Source organism: Miscanthus floridulus, chromosome 2, assembly GCF_019320115.1.
Source record: "Miscanthus floridulus cultivar M001 chromosome 2, ASM1932011v1, whole genome shotgun sequence".
NCBI lineage: Eukaryota > Viridiplantae > Streptophyta > Magnoliopsida > Poales > Poaceae > Miscanthus > Miscanthus floridulus.
In genome coordinates, this window is record NC_089581.1 from 60671836 (window position 1) to 60688827 (window position 16992).

Below are 16992 nucleotides of genomic sequence, written 5' to 3' on the forward strand. Positions count from 1 at the left end.
AGAGACACCAAGGAGACCCGAAGCAAAACCATTCCTATGTGCAAGATCCAATGGAGCAATCACACTAAGAGAGAAGCAACATGAGAGAAAGAGTCTGACCTCCAGCTACGATATCCTTACCTCTTCGAAGAGTACGTTACGCTTTAATCTCGGGGACAAGATTCTGTTAAGGGGGTAGGACTGTAACAACCCAAAAATCCACACACCAAAAATCACAACTACAAAATTTTTGTTTTAGCCCTATGTGATGTTGAGTGACACATGTAGAAGCCCAACCCTAGTTCTAGATTGGATGTGACTCAACTAGGTTAAAATCATAAGCATAGTTTGGTTTTATGCCACATGAGTAATTAAATTCCTAAATAAATAAATCATGCATGCATCCTTAGACCCACTTGTGATTTGGATTCTTTTGCCTTATGTGATGTTTAACTAACTTACTTAATATTTATGATGGACCCTAACCAAATTGGCAACAAATAAAAGAGAAAGGAAAGAAGAGGGAGGTAGTAGCTCAGCCCAGCCTGCCTCGACCGGCCTAGCTAGCCAGCCGCCTGCCCTCCCACTCGCTCACGCGGCCCATGAAGCCGGCCCAGCATCGCCGCCTGCACGCGCACAGCCACTGACAAGCCGAGCCCGCTCGCCAGCCATCACGCGCAGCACGCAGCCACATCGCGCTAAACGCCTGACGACCCGACCCCGCTTGTCAGCACAGTAGCGTCTTCTTCCCCTCGCCCACGCATTCTCCCTGCGCAACTGGGAGCCGACCAGCATGGCAGGCGTGGGCCTAGGGTCATGCAAATTGCATGACCTTGTTCCCCCTTGCGCCGCGCCTACGCAACCGCATGAGAGCCATCGGATGCGTCGCACGTATCACCACCGCCCGATCGCCGTCCACCATTGGAGCCCTTGGAGCTCGGCTATAAAAGCCAATGACCGTGAGCCCTAACCCTCAGCCCGTTCACCACCGCCGCTGGTCGCATAGCACCACACAACGTTTAGCCGAGAGAGAGGGAGGAGGGAGAAGCAAGGAGGAGAAGGAAGCCGTGGTGGGGAGGACCTCCCTGGAGCTAGGAGCGCTGCCCCGATCAGCTACAACAACGTAGCTGCTCGACACGGCACTGCATTGCCTCATCACGGCCTTGCCTCGCCACCGCACCGCCATCCTACCGCCACGAACCCTACGGTGAGCCATCTTGCTGAGACCACCTCCCTAGCCAAATGGAACATGCACTGCCATGATCGAAACCTTGCTAAAGCTTCGAGCTCTAGCCTAGCCCAACTGGTTAGCTAGGGAGACCACCATGGCCACACTTGCCGAGACCCAGGATGCGCCGTGCGCACTGCCATCAGCCAAAAGGAGGACCCCAGCCATGACGTTGTACATCGGAGCAAGAGCGCACATGCACAGGCACGCTCACCATGGCCGAAAGCACAACCATGGTGAGACCACTACGTCTTCTACGTCGCGGTAAAGATGATGTTTGACACCCGACTGGTTCCGCCATAACGAGAGACACACCACGCTCACCTTAGCCAAAGTAGAAGCCCACCAGAGCCCTACGTTGCCGCACCACACCTCGTCGGAGCACCACCGCCTCTGTTTTGCCCCCACCACCATGGCTAGAGCCACTGGGAGCACCAGGAGCTCTGTCAACACCCCCACCATGTCCATAGAAGCACCGGGGAGCTCACACACTCCTCCAACTGGGCTCTCGCTACCACCGCAGCCCTGTCCATGCACGCCGATGAACCCACGCTGCCGTTCACCATGGCCAGAGCCCTAGGAAGCCCTAGCCGTCATCCTGACCCCACCGTCGCACTCGCAGAGGCATGGGAAAGCTATTGCCTACCCTAATCGGACACTAGCGTCACCGCGGGTGCTCGTCGGTGACCACACCGCTAGTGGAAGCCCCGTCGGGGAAGAGAAGGGGATTTTCCCATCACCGAGCGTCGACCACGTCCCGAGCAGCTCCGCCGAGCAGCTCCGACCATGACCTCGCCGACCACGACCACGCCGACCATGTCCCGAGTAGCTCCACCGAGCAGCTCCGACCATGACCTCGCCGACCACGTCCCGAGCAGCTCTGCCGAGCAGCTCCGACCATGACCTCGTCGACCACGACCACATCGTGCACGTGAACCAAACCCTAGGAAGGAGTAAGTGGACCAAGTCTTTCATAGACCGGCTCTGCGGTCTATGGACCAACATAGGCGGGTTCACCATGAACCATGCCTCACCTGCACCCATGGATCATGGCCTATTAGTGGCCCAGTAGGACGACATGGCCGCACCAGCATGTGCCACATGGCAGGCCAAAGCCCAGCCCGTATCTAGGCCCAACCGGCCCAGTTTGGGCCCGGCCTGTATTGACCATTGATAGGTCAACGTTGACCATTGACCGGGGCCACATGTTAGTGACACCATCATGCAGGACCCCACCTGTCAGTAGCTGATGACGTAGATAACGTCACGCTAACGTCAGCATGCCACGTGGACCAGTCACAGCGTGACACGTGTCAGCCCAGGATTAATTCAGCCTTTTCCATTTTTAGAGATGATTTAAACTTCAGAAATTCATAACTAATTCATACGACCTCAGAAAAATACGAAACTAGGACCAAAATTCATCTAAAATCGAGCTTTACGCAATGAACCCATGTTTGAGTGCATTTGGCTCTTTTGAATTTTCATTGCTTCTTTGTGCTATTCTATAGACGTCGCTAACGCGACTATAATACGATCGTTGCAGAATCGGAGGAGAACCAGACGGACGAGGATCATGAGTACCATGAGGAGAACGGAGACGACTACACTAAAGGTGCCACATCCCACCCAATCTCGTAGCACCTATTACGCATGGCTAATATAGAACTGCTATTGCTTTACTTACTATTATAATCATACAATGATAGGACTTGCATGGTAGTATTCTTACTTGATGGCCTTTACCTTGACGCAACCTTACCCCTGCATACCCTGCTATAAGGCTAGACACACGCTTACTGCTATATTTCATTACTTACACTTCTACTACATTAATGCATGGTGGAAACTGGTGTTATCTAGACTATGGGGAGAGTGCTGCGTGTGTGACTTGGGTGTGTGGAGGGTGAGGGTTGTGTCGACCAAGTTGGAGTATACGACGAGCCTGGGGCAAGTCTTGCCATGGGGTGCTACCTGGGCACCCCTAGAATGGATACCTGTGGTGGGTAAATGGTATATGAGGTGGTCCTGGGTGTGAACCTATGATGGGAGGAGCCCGGGATGGAGGTGTTGTGGTGGCACGGTAAATGGAAACCCTAATGAAGACATTCTGGCTTGGTCATCCCTAAGGACCTACTAGTACTCAGATTCACCGAGAAGCCTTACGTACCACTCGCCCTATATGGTGCGGGACGGCCGGACTACTTGGTAGGATATTGCCACTACTGCTAGGTTGATAGCGGACAGTGTAAGGAGGTATGGGGCACGGAGGATTTCCCCCACACCCTTCTAAGACTTCATGGAGACCTTGTGGACCCGGCTCATGACTCACAGTTTTAGCCACCCTAGACTAGACTTGGGGTGTACCAGGGTTGAATGGTAGAGTGGCATTATCCTAGGCTAGCAAGCGGCCGGAATCAGCCCAGTTGACGACGGTCAGCGAAGAAGGCAGATCTTGTGGTTATGTAAAACCTCTGCAGCGTGTATGGTTGATCAATCGATACATGTGCCGACTTGTTGGCTATAGACCTTTTCTAGGTTTCGCTTAAACTAGATAATGAGATGAGTCATTCTCTTCTTCCTCCGCGGGAGAGTGTCGGTCGTAGCCAGGGGCTACGGGCCATGAGGCAGTGCCGAGAGGGAGTTGGCCTATCGAGTTAGCAATCTTATCTTCAAGCTATTCTGAATGAATGCTACTTTTGATTCCGCCAATGCGGCGATGTAATAAATTATGTAATTCCACACTATTTGTACTCTGATATTATCGTTGTATGGATGTGGTATTCGATTGGAAATTTGGGTAATATGATCTACAACGGTCTTATTATACTTCAACTCTATGGATTTCCCTTCGTGGAAATCAGGTCACTTCAGCTAGTCCGGATACACGTGGTTGGGCCTGGCAGGGTGGTTGGTGTCATATCTGATAGGCATCAGGGCATACTTAATGCCGTGCGAGAGCAGTTAGAGGGGTATGCACCTTTGCAGCATCGTTGGTGTACTCGACACCTTGCCAAGAATCCACTCTAGAAGGACGGTGTCAAGGGTAACTTTGATCTGTTCCAGGAGGCTGCTCGACAGCTTAAGGATAAGTACTTTAGGGAAAAGTTGGAGCAGGTCAGAACTGCATCAAATGTAGAAGGTAGACAATGGCTCACAGGTTTGATGAGGGATTTGAAGAAATGGATGAGAGCTCACGATGACGGTGGCTGGAGGTACGAGTTTCAGTGCAGCAACATGGCAGAGTCATTCAATAAGTTGCTATTGGGGATACGTGGTATGCTCGTGAATGCAATCGTTCAATTCACCTTCTATAAGCTTATTGCCTGGTTCAACGATAGACATGCCCATGCATTACAGTTGCAGAGTGATGGAGAGATATGGGCTCCGAAACCAAAGGCACACCTAGAGAAGGCAAGAGAAAGGGCCGGCACACAAGAGGTTGCATGCTTTTACCACGCCACAGGGACTTATCAGGTCAAGCATAGGGGCGGTACAACTTTCGATGGCGAGGTCCAAGAGTCGAGGATACATGTGGTCGTCCTCCAAGATTTCAAGTGCACTTATGGTAAACCAAGGCAGTACCACTTCCTATGTTCTATTTGGTGGCAGCAGCTAGGCATCGCAACTATAATATCGAGAGGAGGATACCTCACGAGTTCAGTGTCGACACGCTTGTGCACACATGGAGCCCCCATTTCGTGCCATTCCGGGACCTTAGAGAGTGGCCTCCATATGATGGGCCGAAGTTCATTGTGGATCCAGCTTACCGTTGGAACAAGCGTGGATCAGGGCAGAGGACGAGGCATATGATGGTTATGGATTAGATACCCGGAAGAACTAGGCGTGGGAGAGGAACTCCATTTGTTACTGATCTCGAGCAGTACGAGTGCGGCAAGTGCGGTAGACTTGGCCACAACTCACGAAGTTGTCGTTGGCAGATTAGTGAGGTTGGACTATTGGTTTATATTATTATTTTATATTTATCGTATTCATATATTTAATTATGCCTGTCTCAATTTATGCTTGTATTTGTGTCAATTGCTTATACATTTCTAAGTTTATGTTTCATTGTATATTGGAATTCTAATTCATGAACTTTTTGTAGGATGGAGCAGTTCCACCTGCTCGACCCGACGTATGAGGCGACCCATCGAGGACGTCTCATAGCACTGGGGCAGGTAATAATCTATAAGTTTTGTTCAAAATTTGGTGAGCGTATATGTGTTCGTGAAGTAACAGGAGAGTATGTTTTATTCGATGTAGGACCTTCCGCACCTTCGTCCTAGAACCCATAGTGGGTTCTTGGACATGCGGTACGATAACAGGTACACTCTTTTCCTGTAAAGAGCTGGCCTGGATGTCATCTCTTTTCAGGTTCCGCACACGAGGATAGACTGGGCGTACATTGAGTTCACGAACGAGCTAGACACGCTGACGGCGTCTAGTGTAAGTAAATTTTATTTTCCATGCTACTTTTAAAAGGATTAGTATACCATCTAACTTCTTATCTGTACATATTGCAGGTGGAGTGGGAGCCATATGGTGGAGAGGATGCACTTCCTTTTCAGCTAAGCAACGTTTGTGGGGCCAACGACGACTTCTATAGGATGAGGTGCCCTCTAATCTGCTTCTATGCTGTCGAGTATCACCTGCCAGATAGGGTTGCACGCCAATTTGGAGTGAGACAGCTTTGGCCTACGGCTCAGTTCTCGACTGGCATTGACTTACACAAGTAAGTGTTTTGATATTTCAAATGTCTCATGATGATGGTCTATTTCTATTAATATGGTGACACGTACATGCATTCAAGTAACGATGACATACGTGCAGGTTGGATCGTTAGAGGAATAAGAAGATTTTTGACTGGGAGAGGCACCACGAGTCCTTCATTCAGGAATGGGAGTTGATGCATGACAATGTGGACGACAACAACGAGCCGCACACAAACCGTGAGTTCAAGCGGTACCAAGCTTGGTACCAGCGTGCAACACGTTGCAGGCTGAGGGTACGGTGGACTGAAGCTGACTACGCCGACATCGAGTCCTTCAACGATGAAGACACGGCGTATGACCAGTCGACTCGTGCAGGCAGACAGGTGGAGGCAGGATCGATCTTGGACAAAGTGGTAAGCCAATTGCCTTATTTATGCACGTTAAGTTGCATAACAATATATTAGGCGTTTTTCGACCAACATTAGGAGTTATCTATTTTAGTTAGTGCCACATTCGAGCCGTATCACCCTTATAATTATTACTGAGAACTTTGTTGCAGGGCAATACACTCAAATGCTTAGTTGAAGAGATTGTGCGCATTCAGCCGAGAGTTAGTGACGACTTCATAGTTGGCTTCCTAGACATAAGATTTAAAATATTCTTTCAAACACAACATTAATATGTTAGATTCTTTCAGTTAACTTAGTTTTGTACAACAGAGGCTGTCACGTCGTCTACGCCGTGCGGCTGGGCGTTGTGGTTGCAGGACAGCCACGACGCAAGACGTGCACGTTTCTTACGTAGGCAGAGGAGGCTTGGGTTCCTCTAGCCAAGCTGCTACAGGGGACGGGGACGAGGATGAGGATGACGATGATGACGATGATGTGGACAAGAGGCACGATGAGCTTGGCCCCTCTCAGCTCCATGACGCTCCCTCGACTCATCCTACACCACCTCTAGGCACTAGGCGCCGCCGTCCGTGTGACCCTTACACTCCAGGCACCAGCGCTCTAGGTCACAAGGGTAAGGGCAAGAGTAGGAGGCAATGAGGGATGTGGTAGCTGTTAGTCTGAACTATTATGGATTTTGTATTTACTTTTCTGTAACTATTTGGGACTATATGGATATTCTAGACTATTTATACTTTGCAGGACATATTATGTTGGTTGTGATGTTCATTGTGGTTGCATTATGCTCCTTAGATGATTAAATGTTTGGAATATATATTTATGTCTCTATTTGTAACTGTGGATGCTCCTAAAACAAGGCAAACTTTTGCGAATTTTTTCCGTAAAACATTAATCATACTACACTTCTACAAAGACATAAATGTAGTACACAGATTAACTATAAATTTATTAGAACGTGTATAATCCAAACGTATCGTACATTCGCTTTGTACTTGAATCTAGGGTTACCAAGCAATAGTGAACGAATCTATGCTTTTCAGACAATAAACAAAGAATTTTCAGATACAAGAACAACATCGAATTATCACATCACTGACATAGTACTTGCATGCAAGGAAGCACAACTCCACTCTATCTCCACCATCCATCTTATGACTGTTTGATCCAAGGGCTGAGGTGAAGAGGCACACGGATCGCTGACATGGCACATTGAGAGGCCTCCATTCCTCCTCTGAACCTATAAATAACCATTCACTCCCTCTCATTCACACACAACAAGGAAGAAGAACACTCCTCAGCACTTTCTTTCGTTACAGTATCAATGTCTGGAGGGTCATCCAGAGGGAGAGGAAAGGGAAAGGGAACTACCTAGGGGTGGGAGGGTCCTCTTGGTCCCGATTTCTTTAAGGAAGCTCTTTATGAGAGGTTCCCAGTTGAGAGCAAAAGTGATTTCACCAAGGAGGCACCACTGAGAGGATACGATGAAAGGAAAGAAGAGTGGCCAAAATGCATGCATGGTGAGGACTGCCTAGTGCAGATGTTCATCGAGGGAATAGATGGAGGTCGTCGTTTCTTCAAATGTCCGTGAGCATGGGTAATTGTTATTACTATTTGTCTCTTCAATATATTTCTCTTGTATATAACTTACACGACATACTTATTGTAGTCTTCCTTGTCCAAAGAAAACTATGGGTTCAGTAGGTGGGTCGATCCTCAACCTATTTATCCACATGCGGAGTACATCTACTACCTATAGGACCGTATCTTCGATCTAGAAAGGGAAGTTAGTAGCGGTTACAAGGACGACAAACAGGACACCAACAACAATGGTGCCGATTCACAGGAGGCACTCTGCAATGACCCATATTACACCTGCCATAACCACAAGAACAAGGGGCCTTCCCTGTCACCCCCGCCACCACCACCACCAACATTGGGAGGCTACTATGGAGAAGGTGCAACATAATTTGCTATGTGGCCACACTACTAGGATGACTTTATGTTATTCACATACCACATCTATGTGTTTGTTGTTTGGTTTAATTACCTAAGGCATGTTAGGTTTAGTCGAAGGAAACTCTGTACCCAGGTTCGGTACATGTAGTCACATGCCATTTCATGTGTTTCGTGCGTTCAATTATATAATGGCGTACGTCGGTAGTTTTTTTTGCAGCACGTGTTCACATTTCAATACGTCTGTATCATTAGGCGGAATATTAAGACCGTAAATAATGAAAACAACCAAATAATAAAAAGTTCAATACTACCCCAACATATTAATACTAGTAGTACGTGCCGACATTAGACATAAGGGCAAATGCACTTCCAAATCCTCAGTCCGAAACGTACTAAGTAAGCAACTCATCATCCGAGTACCAGTCCTCTACCACAACTCTGTTGTTGTGGCTCGGCTCACCTGCGTTGCTCTTACCTGCCTGTCGCCTATAGTAAGCGGCCTCCACTTCATCTGCGACCGCTGTGGCCTGAGTGAAGAACGCGTCGTCCTCCTCCGCCTGTAAGCCCACCTCTGCTAGAGCGATTAGCTCGCTCAGTCTGCCAGTGTCGTCCTCAGCCTCCTTTGTCTGCATGTCCGCCTCTGCTAGAGCGATGAGCTCACTCAGTCTGCCAGTGTCGTCCTCAGCCTCCTATGCATGCATGCCCACCTCTACTAGAGCAATGAGCTCACTCAGTCTGCCAGTGTCGTCCTCATCCTCGTTCCCCTCATCAGACAACATAATCGGTGATTGAACGATGTGACCAGCTCACGATCTATGCTCATCTAAATTCTTCTCCTCATACCTTGCATGAGCCACCTCTACGGCATGTTCCTCACTGCAACCAATCCCTTCGTATTTAAAATGCAATCAATTAGCAACGCAATTATATTACATTTAAAATCAGGCAACGAAAAAAGGATTTGAAGCGCTCACTGGCACATAATGTAGCAACATGCTTGTTCAAGACCTGCATCTGTACTCTTGTCTCCTCCCTTGCATCATTCCTTGCCCTCTCCTCCTCTAAGTTCATCCGCCTCTCCAATTCTCATTTGTTAAGCCCAATATCGATCGGGTTACAAATACCCTGCTGTCTAGCAAACTCATGTATCTTTTCTTTGTGATGTTTAACGAATAGGTTGACGTAGTCAGGTCCATATCCCCGCTTCCATGCAATTAGTTTCATCTTCTTTAGTTCATCCAAGAACTTAGCTTGACCATCATAACATTCCCACCTATATTTCCTAGTGCTCTATTCAAAAGAAATATTATATCATATATGTCTTAGCAAAAGAAACAAAATATGATTTCATGTTTACCACAAAAATAACGAACCTCATCATACTCAATCATATGGCCACAATAATGGCCTATTCCAAGCTTCGAAGGGACTAGTCCATAGTTGAATTTAACACCACAATCGCACATGACAGCAGGTGCTTTGTAGATTACCCTTTCTTTCTTCTTTTCCTTAACCCTCCGCGGGTCTTCTGGCCATTGGTTCTTAGGACCATACGACCACTCCTTAAAACGACACTTCGCCATTGAAAACATCTAAATAATGAGACATTAGTACAAGAACACATATACCTCAAGATTTCAACACATACACTTTGCACTTACTTCATGCTTGTTTGGACACACAAACTCCAACGTATTCTCAGGGTTTATCATAGCTCGATCCCCGCAATCGCATAGAGGAGGTTTCTCTAGTCGTCTAACTGCGGCTAGGTGCTTCTCCTTAGCCGTCATTGGTGGAGGGTTAGGGGGGTGGAACCCACCGCTTGAAGTGCTCACGTGGATGTCTCCCTCTAAACCAATCGTTAAAACGGAGGTACCTAGGATCAAACTTGTCTGCACCATCGATCCACTGAAAGAAAAAGCACCTCTCATGGTCCTAAAGAACGAGATTCCAACAAAATATTAGTACCAAACTTACACAAATAAAGAAAAAGGATAGTGCAAATAATTTCTTACATTAAAACGACTGCATGTGTTGAAGCAACGCGCCGCTGTGTCCGGATGTTTCGATTGAAAAACATGGGCCGAGAAACCACAGTCACAGTTAGGGACAGGAATGTCAGGAGGGACGGGGGCATCTTTGCTAGACGCGTCGGGGTATGATTCTCGAGGACGACCCCGTTTTCGCCAAAACTCCTCCCGAAATATTTCTTGCATCTAAAAAATGGATGTAATTTAACAAACATTAATCAAAACATCACAAATAAATGTCAATGAGAACCATAACTACAATACAACCGATTTCGTTCTAAGAACCGCAAGCATTTATCATTAAACCCTAAACCTAGGGTTTCCCATTTGATGCACAACAACGAACCCATAACATAACTACATGCGCCTAGGTTTGCTAGCTTTTTCACGCATTGTGATCATCCTACGATTGTATAATACAACTATTGAGGGATAGAATGAAACCATAAGTAATGATGATTCTAATGTTCAAAAATCCGACTAATACATACCGAATCAATACGAAAAAATTAGGAGAGGAGCGAGGATACCTTGCTCTCGAAGATCTATGGATCAAAACAAGGTTTCCAAGGTCCAATATGCCGATTCGTGAGGTAGGGTGAAGTGGGGAGAGAGAAAATCCGAGAGGGAGGAGAAAGAAGAGGAAGAACGCTAGGGCAGGGAGGATGGCCGGGGTTAAATGGCAGGAAACTCGGCGCCAGAGTGAATGGCGCAGAGCTCCCTGACAGGCCACCCCACCGTGCCCGGCAGCTCGACGCTAGAGACGCTGGCGCCTAGCTCGGCGCCAGTCATTCTGGCGCCGAGCTAAGAGTCAATTTCCTAAATTCTTTCCGTTAAGGGTCTATTTGTGAGAAACTTTCAAAAAATGATCAAATTGTAAAAAATTCGAACCGGGCGACGAGGAGGGAGCGGCAGAGCGCCCACCACCGCCCGCACGGCTCCGCGCCGGGTGGTTGCTCGTGCTCGTGCGCCGACCCACAGCCGCGACAGGCGGGAGAGAGGATGGGCACACTTTGGTGTGGGGCGCGGTAAATAAGCGCGTGTTTAGTTGGCACCCAAATTCCAAAAAAATTGCTACAGTAGCCATCACATCGAATCTTGCGATACGTGCATGGAGCATTAAATGTAGACGAAAAAAAAACTAATTACACAGTTTGGTTGGAAATTACGAGACGAACGTTTTAAGCCTAATTAGTCCATGATTGAACACTATTTATTAAATAAAAACAAAAATGTTAAAGTAGCCAAATTCCAACTTTCCCTCCAACTAAACACGCGCTAAAATTCCTGCGGCGCCTGCTGCGACCAGCCCGTCAACGCCTTCGCTGACCTCTGGGGCCTGGAGATTAGCGGTTTCCGGGCACCGCATGTCAGTGTATCGCCAGGTTTGAGGTGGACAGGAGCTGGGGGTCTGGAGTTCTGGACTCTGGAACGCTCCATCGGCCAGTCCAACGGAGTTATGGCGCGTGGTGGGCGAGCACGTAAGCGCGGCCTGACAGGGCGGGCACGCGCGTGAACTGTGCGAGTGAGAGGCGAGCCCGCCCTGCCGCGGAACGGACCAGTGGGACAGTGGGAGGCCTGGCAAAGTGGCATGCACAGCCTACCGCTCTTGGCGCTGCTGCCCGCCTGCGGTGACCGCTGGTGCCTTGCCTAGCGTCGGCAGGTCCAGGCGTCTTGGTTGGTTACCAAAGATTTGACAATTACAGCAAAAGATATGAGTACTCGTTCCAACCAAAAAAAAAGTTACAGTTTTTTTTAAAGTTGCAATTCTAAATGAATCAAACTTTCTTAAAATTTGAGCAAACTTATAGAAAATAATATCCAAAATTTTGTCTCTAAATAAACTTCCTATAAAAATATATTTCATAACCAGCTTAATGAGAAACGGCATACCGGGCGGACTGAACGCCAACCCTAGGCAGCGCATCTCCTGGAGGCCGCAACCCGCAGCCCGCCGCCGCCGCCGGCCCCCCTCCCCTCCCTTTCCCTCCCTGCAACCTCAACGCCTGCAACTCCCATCACATCCACAGCCCTGGCCTGCCCCAGATGCGCCGTCACCAGATCTGGCGCCGCCGCCCCCCTCCCACCGCCGGTCTCTAGCCCGGCGCCTCGCGCCAACTTCTCCCTCCGCCACCTCCGTGGCAGAACCGCCTAATTTAATGCCTCACAGGAGTGCTTGTCTTCCATTAGACACTAAGCACTCGAGGAAGAACACTAAATTACTTGGTTCCGTCGGGCACACCCCAGGGGAGAACCCGAAAATCCACATTTTTGCCATCAGGATCACAAATGAGAGAATAAAGCTTACATCCTTCGTAACCATTTCTTACATCACTTTTAATACCACATCAGAGTATAATATTTATTAATATAACAGCGGAATGAAATCATGTTATCAGAGTTATAAACAATTTAATATACAGCGGAATATAGACATGTGATTAGAATTACAGCGGAAATAAATATCTAATCATGGCATGATGAATTATTGCTACGTAAATTATGACACCATTGTAGTACTGTCATTCATAAAAACATTTGGTGAGCGTTATAAATAACAACTACGATCGCAGCGTAAAGGAAATCGTCTCTGAGCCCACCAGAAGAAATCCACACACAAAGGTCAGCTCAAGCGTCCACCTGTTACCTGCAACAGGGGGAATAAAACCCTGAGTACTCAATTGTACTCAGCAAGACTTACCCGATAGGAGAAAAGAAAAGACTCCAAGGATATGCAAGGCTATCTGGTTTGTGGGTTGCATTTGCAGAAAGCATTACTAAGCGTGCGTCCTTATTTTGATTTTTATTAATAGCCGCATTGGTTCATTAACTAACCATTCTATGTAAGCACCTGTGCTACTTTCAAGCAGGTGGTAAGCAATCATAATTCCTTTGTCCATCTTCCATTCTTCATCTTTCAGTTCTTACTACGATGCTAAACCGTAGACAAGCCATACCGGATAGCCCGGCGATTCGCGAATCAATGCCTCCAGCTGGGTACCCTGAAAACACACGCCCCGCTTGTACCCCGGGCACAAGCAGGACCAACCCATCACTCTCCTGTCCCGGGTGTCCAGGTCCCCGTCCAAACTAGGACTCCAAGCCCCCGCCCCTGAGTTCCGGACTCAGTACGGTGCAAGGACCTCCTCCACCAAAAACAAACCCAGACAGTCGGTCCGGAAAGAGCCGGATCCGCAACAAGAGAGCAACAAGTCTTCCAAGCGCCCATACACAAGTATGTGCTCGAGATAATAAGTCTGTGACCTGCCTAGAGTCATATGCAATGATCGGTCCTTAACCGACCAGACAGGGAAAAATGGTGTAACCAAGCTATGACCCGCCTCCGCGGTGACACAACTTCTTACACCCACCAATACCCAAACCATATCCCTGCCCGGTCACCATTTTTCCTTTCCACCATTTTATATATTCCAGGTGATAATCATATAGTAACATATTTCCTATATCTCGCGAGTGACAGGCAATCACTCGACTTCTACCGGAGTCCTGTAGCATAGCAATCTACATGATCATGTCATACTAGTAAGACTCATAGGATAAAGATATATATGCAAGTGGGTTTCATTCAACTCCTTAAAACTTAATGCACAAATATAATTTAAACTGTAGAAAAGTAGGGGTTGTGCACCGGGGGCTTGCCTGGGAAAAATATAATCAGAAGTTAGCTTTCCATCATGGCGACATGATCTCCAAAGCACCATTTCTCTAGCAACTCCCGATGACTCCGTGATCCATCGACGTCCCTAGCATGATATGCAATGTAATGAATTGCAAGGGTATGATCAACTGACTGCACTCGTGACTCGTATAACTACGCTCTACGTTTCTCAAGTGAACGAGCTAGTTCTAACGACGACCGAGCTTAGGCTACATTTCCACGTTGTCGCATAAGACAATTCTTGTAGTTATATAAACCAACGGTGTTTCTTTATTCGTAATAGGACATCATTATTTATCTAGCAACTGATTATTCTAGAGCTACAAAAATTACGGTGAGCAGCTAATATTGCTAGGAACCTACTGTAAGGATTTCAGATCCAATACTATTACCAATTTATCACGGAAGTTCCAACAAGTTTATATTTTTATAATGTTAAGTATCTCAAATTAATTATATAGGTCCCAACCATATTATCAAACTATGTGAACACAATATACTAATAGCTAGATCATGATTTAATGAAACTAACAAAATTGGTTTTACCATTTTTGGATTCCTATATCATTTAATATTGATTTTACAATTTAAACTAGAGACCAATATTTAGAAAGGCATTTCAGAACTGAAAAGGGCTGGCGTCAAACAACTCAGCCCAGGCCTGAACGGCGCACGCGGTCCAGTGGCGCACGGCCCACGCGGCTATCGCGCACACGCGGTCCAGGCACGAGGCGGCAGGCCGGCCTCAATGTGGCGCGGGGACAGGGCGCTCGGCCGATGGCCAGACCGCGGCCCAAAAGGCTCGGCGAGTGTTGGCCAGCAGCAAAAGCAGCCCAGGCAGGCAGGGCGCACGTGGCCCCGACGTGGTCAGCGGCGACCGGCCCAGCGCGGCGCGGTGGCGGCCCATTTTGCAAAAACGCCCCTGCGTTAACCTCTAATTGACGCAAGATCCCTAGGCACTATTCAATGGAGTCGTGTATTTAGCCAATAGACCATGTATAATGCTCCTTCTTGGACTCTTACCCCTGCCTCACCTTGCTTTCTTCTTCCACGAACAGAGCACCAGCGGAGTCCGGCCGGCAGCGGCAAAAATCCGGCCGCGCGCCCCACGACGGCGGTGGGGAGGCGACCACAAGGTTTTGCACGATCCCGGGCGCACCCGCAGGAGGACGCAACTCGGCCCGAGCTATGGCAAGGAGCTCCGGCCACGTGCGTTGGTGCACGAGACCGAGCGGCTCCACGGTGAGGCTGACTACGGGCAACGCAGGCCCACGCGTGCTCGCCAGGGGAACCGACAGCGAGGAGGCAGTGGTGGCACGGCCCGATAGGGTTGTGCGGGTCGTGGCTGGAGAGGCGGCTCGGGCACATGGGCATGGAAACTCGCGCGCATGGACGGTGGTGCAGCCATGGCCGCCGTGGTCCAACGCTGCGGTCCGGCCGGGCACGCCGAGGGCTTGGCAAAGCCAGCAGAGGGAGAGCACCAGCGCTGGAAGCTCTGGCGACCATGGACCAGACATGGCAAGGACAGGAATGTGGGTGCACAGACGCGGCGTGGTACTACGGCAGCGGGACACCTGTGCTCGCGTGGCGTGGGAACGGACGTCCGGAGCAGTGGCATGAGGATGAGGAGGGCGCGGGACCACGTGGCTCGACGCGCATGCAAGGAGCAAGGGGAACGATGGTGGACGAGCAGGGAGCAGCGTGCCGAGGGCGCCACGGCGATTGCGCTGCAGAGCAGGGCAGCGCGGGGGCCGAGAGCTCGGGCGCACATGGCGGCGTGGAGCACTACAGCGGGACCCGGTAGGAGCAGCGCCATGGCCAATCTCCGGCGCGTACCGAGGCGTAGCAGCTAGGCGAGTGCAGTGACCGGACAGCGGCATGGCTTGCGCCATACGCCGAAGCCAGCAGCGAAGGTGAGCTGGGGAAAAATGGGGCTGGGGTCGCGGCTACGAGCTTGGCTCGACCGGCAATGGCAGTGGCGCCCACGCCTGGTGCATATGGGCTAGGAGAAGGGAGTAGGGGCACGAGCGCGAGTGCTGGGTGGAGTGGAAGATGGGTCTGCTCTCTTTGTGTTGGAGGCTCGGGTGATGGGTAGAAAAGGAGATGGGAGTTCTGAGAGAAGCTATGGGGCTTGCTCCTGGTAATGCTCTGGGCTATGAAGACGAGGAACAGAGGTGGAACAAAGCAGAACCAAGTACCGCAGCGTGAAAAACAGCAGCTCCAGCGTTCCAGCCAACTCTCATTAAGACCCACACAGAGAAAAAAGGACACAAGCGACAAGGGACAGCGTCAGACAGCGTTGCAGCCAAGAAAAGAAAAGGCACGCAGTTGGTCAACTAGCACAGTCCTTCACAAAGGACAGATAGGGACATGCTATAGAAATAAACTCGTGAGTATACCTATATATATCGCTCTATTTATTAAGAGACTATTTTTTATAAAAGTTGGTTTTCATGCTTAATCTAATAGAATGAACCGTTTGTCAATTACTTGCTAGAATCATTATCGGACAGTCCCAACTATCTTTACACACTAAGTAATTTAACTTGGCGTTGATTTGAGTCCACGAAACTAAGTCACACTGGATTCGCATATCGCGTCGAATACATTTTAAATCAAAAATTCGAGAAGCTCGTTTCGAAAACTTTACTGAGGCCTAAATCGTGGTGCTAAAAAGGATCATAACACCGGGGTGTTACAACCAACCCCCCTTAAAAAGAATCTCGTCCCGAGATTTGAAGCTAGAACAGAAAAAGGGGAAACGCGATTACATTCCGTAGATCAGGGATTACACGTAAGATTACACGACTTCGAATACTAAACCACACAGGGATCTAGGGATACATGGTTAAGAGCAACTTGGTACAACCGAGTCCTACTCCAGAAGTCGAGATAGACGAGGACAATGGAGAAACAACAAGATAATGATTATCCAAAACATGGCATAGCACCAACAAATCCAGAAACAGTCGACTGAGAAGTAAAACATCGTGAA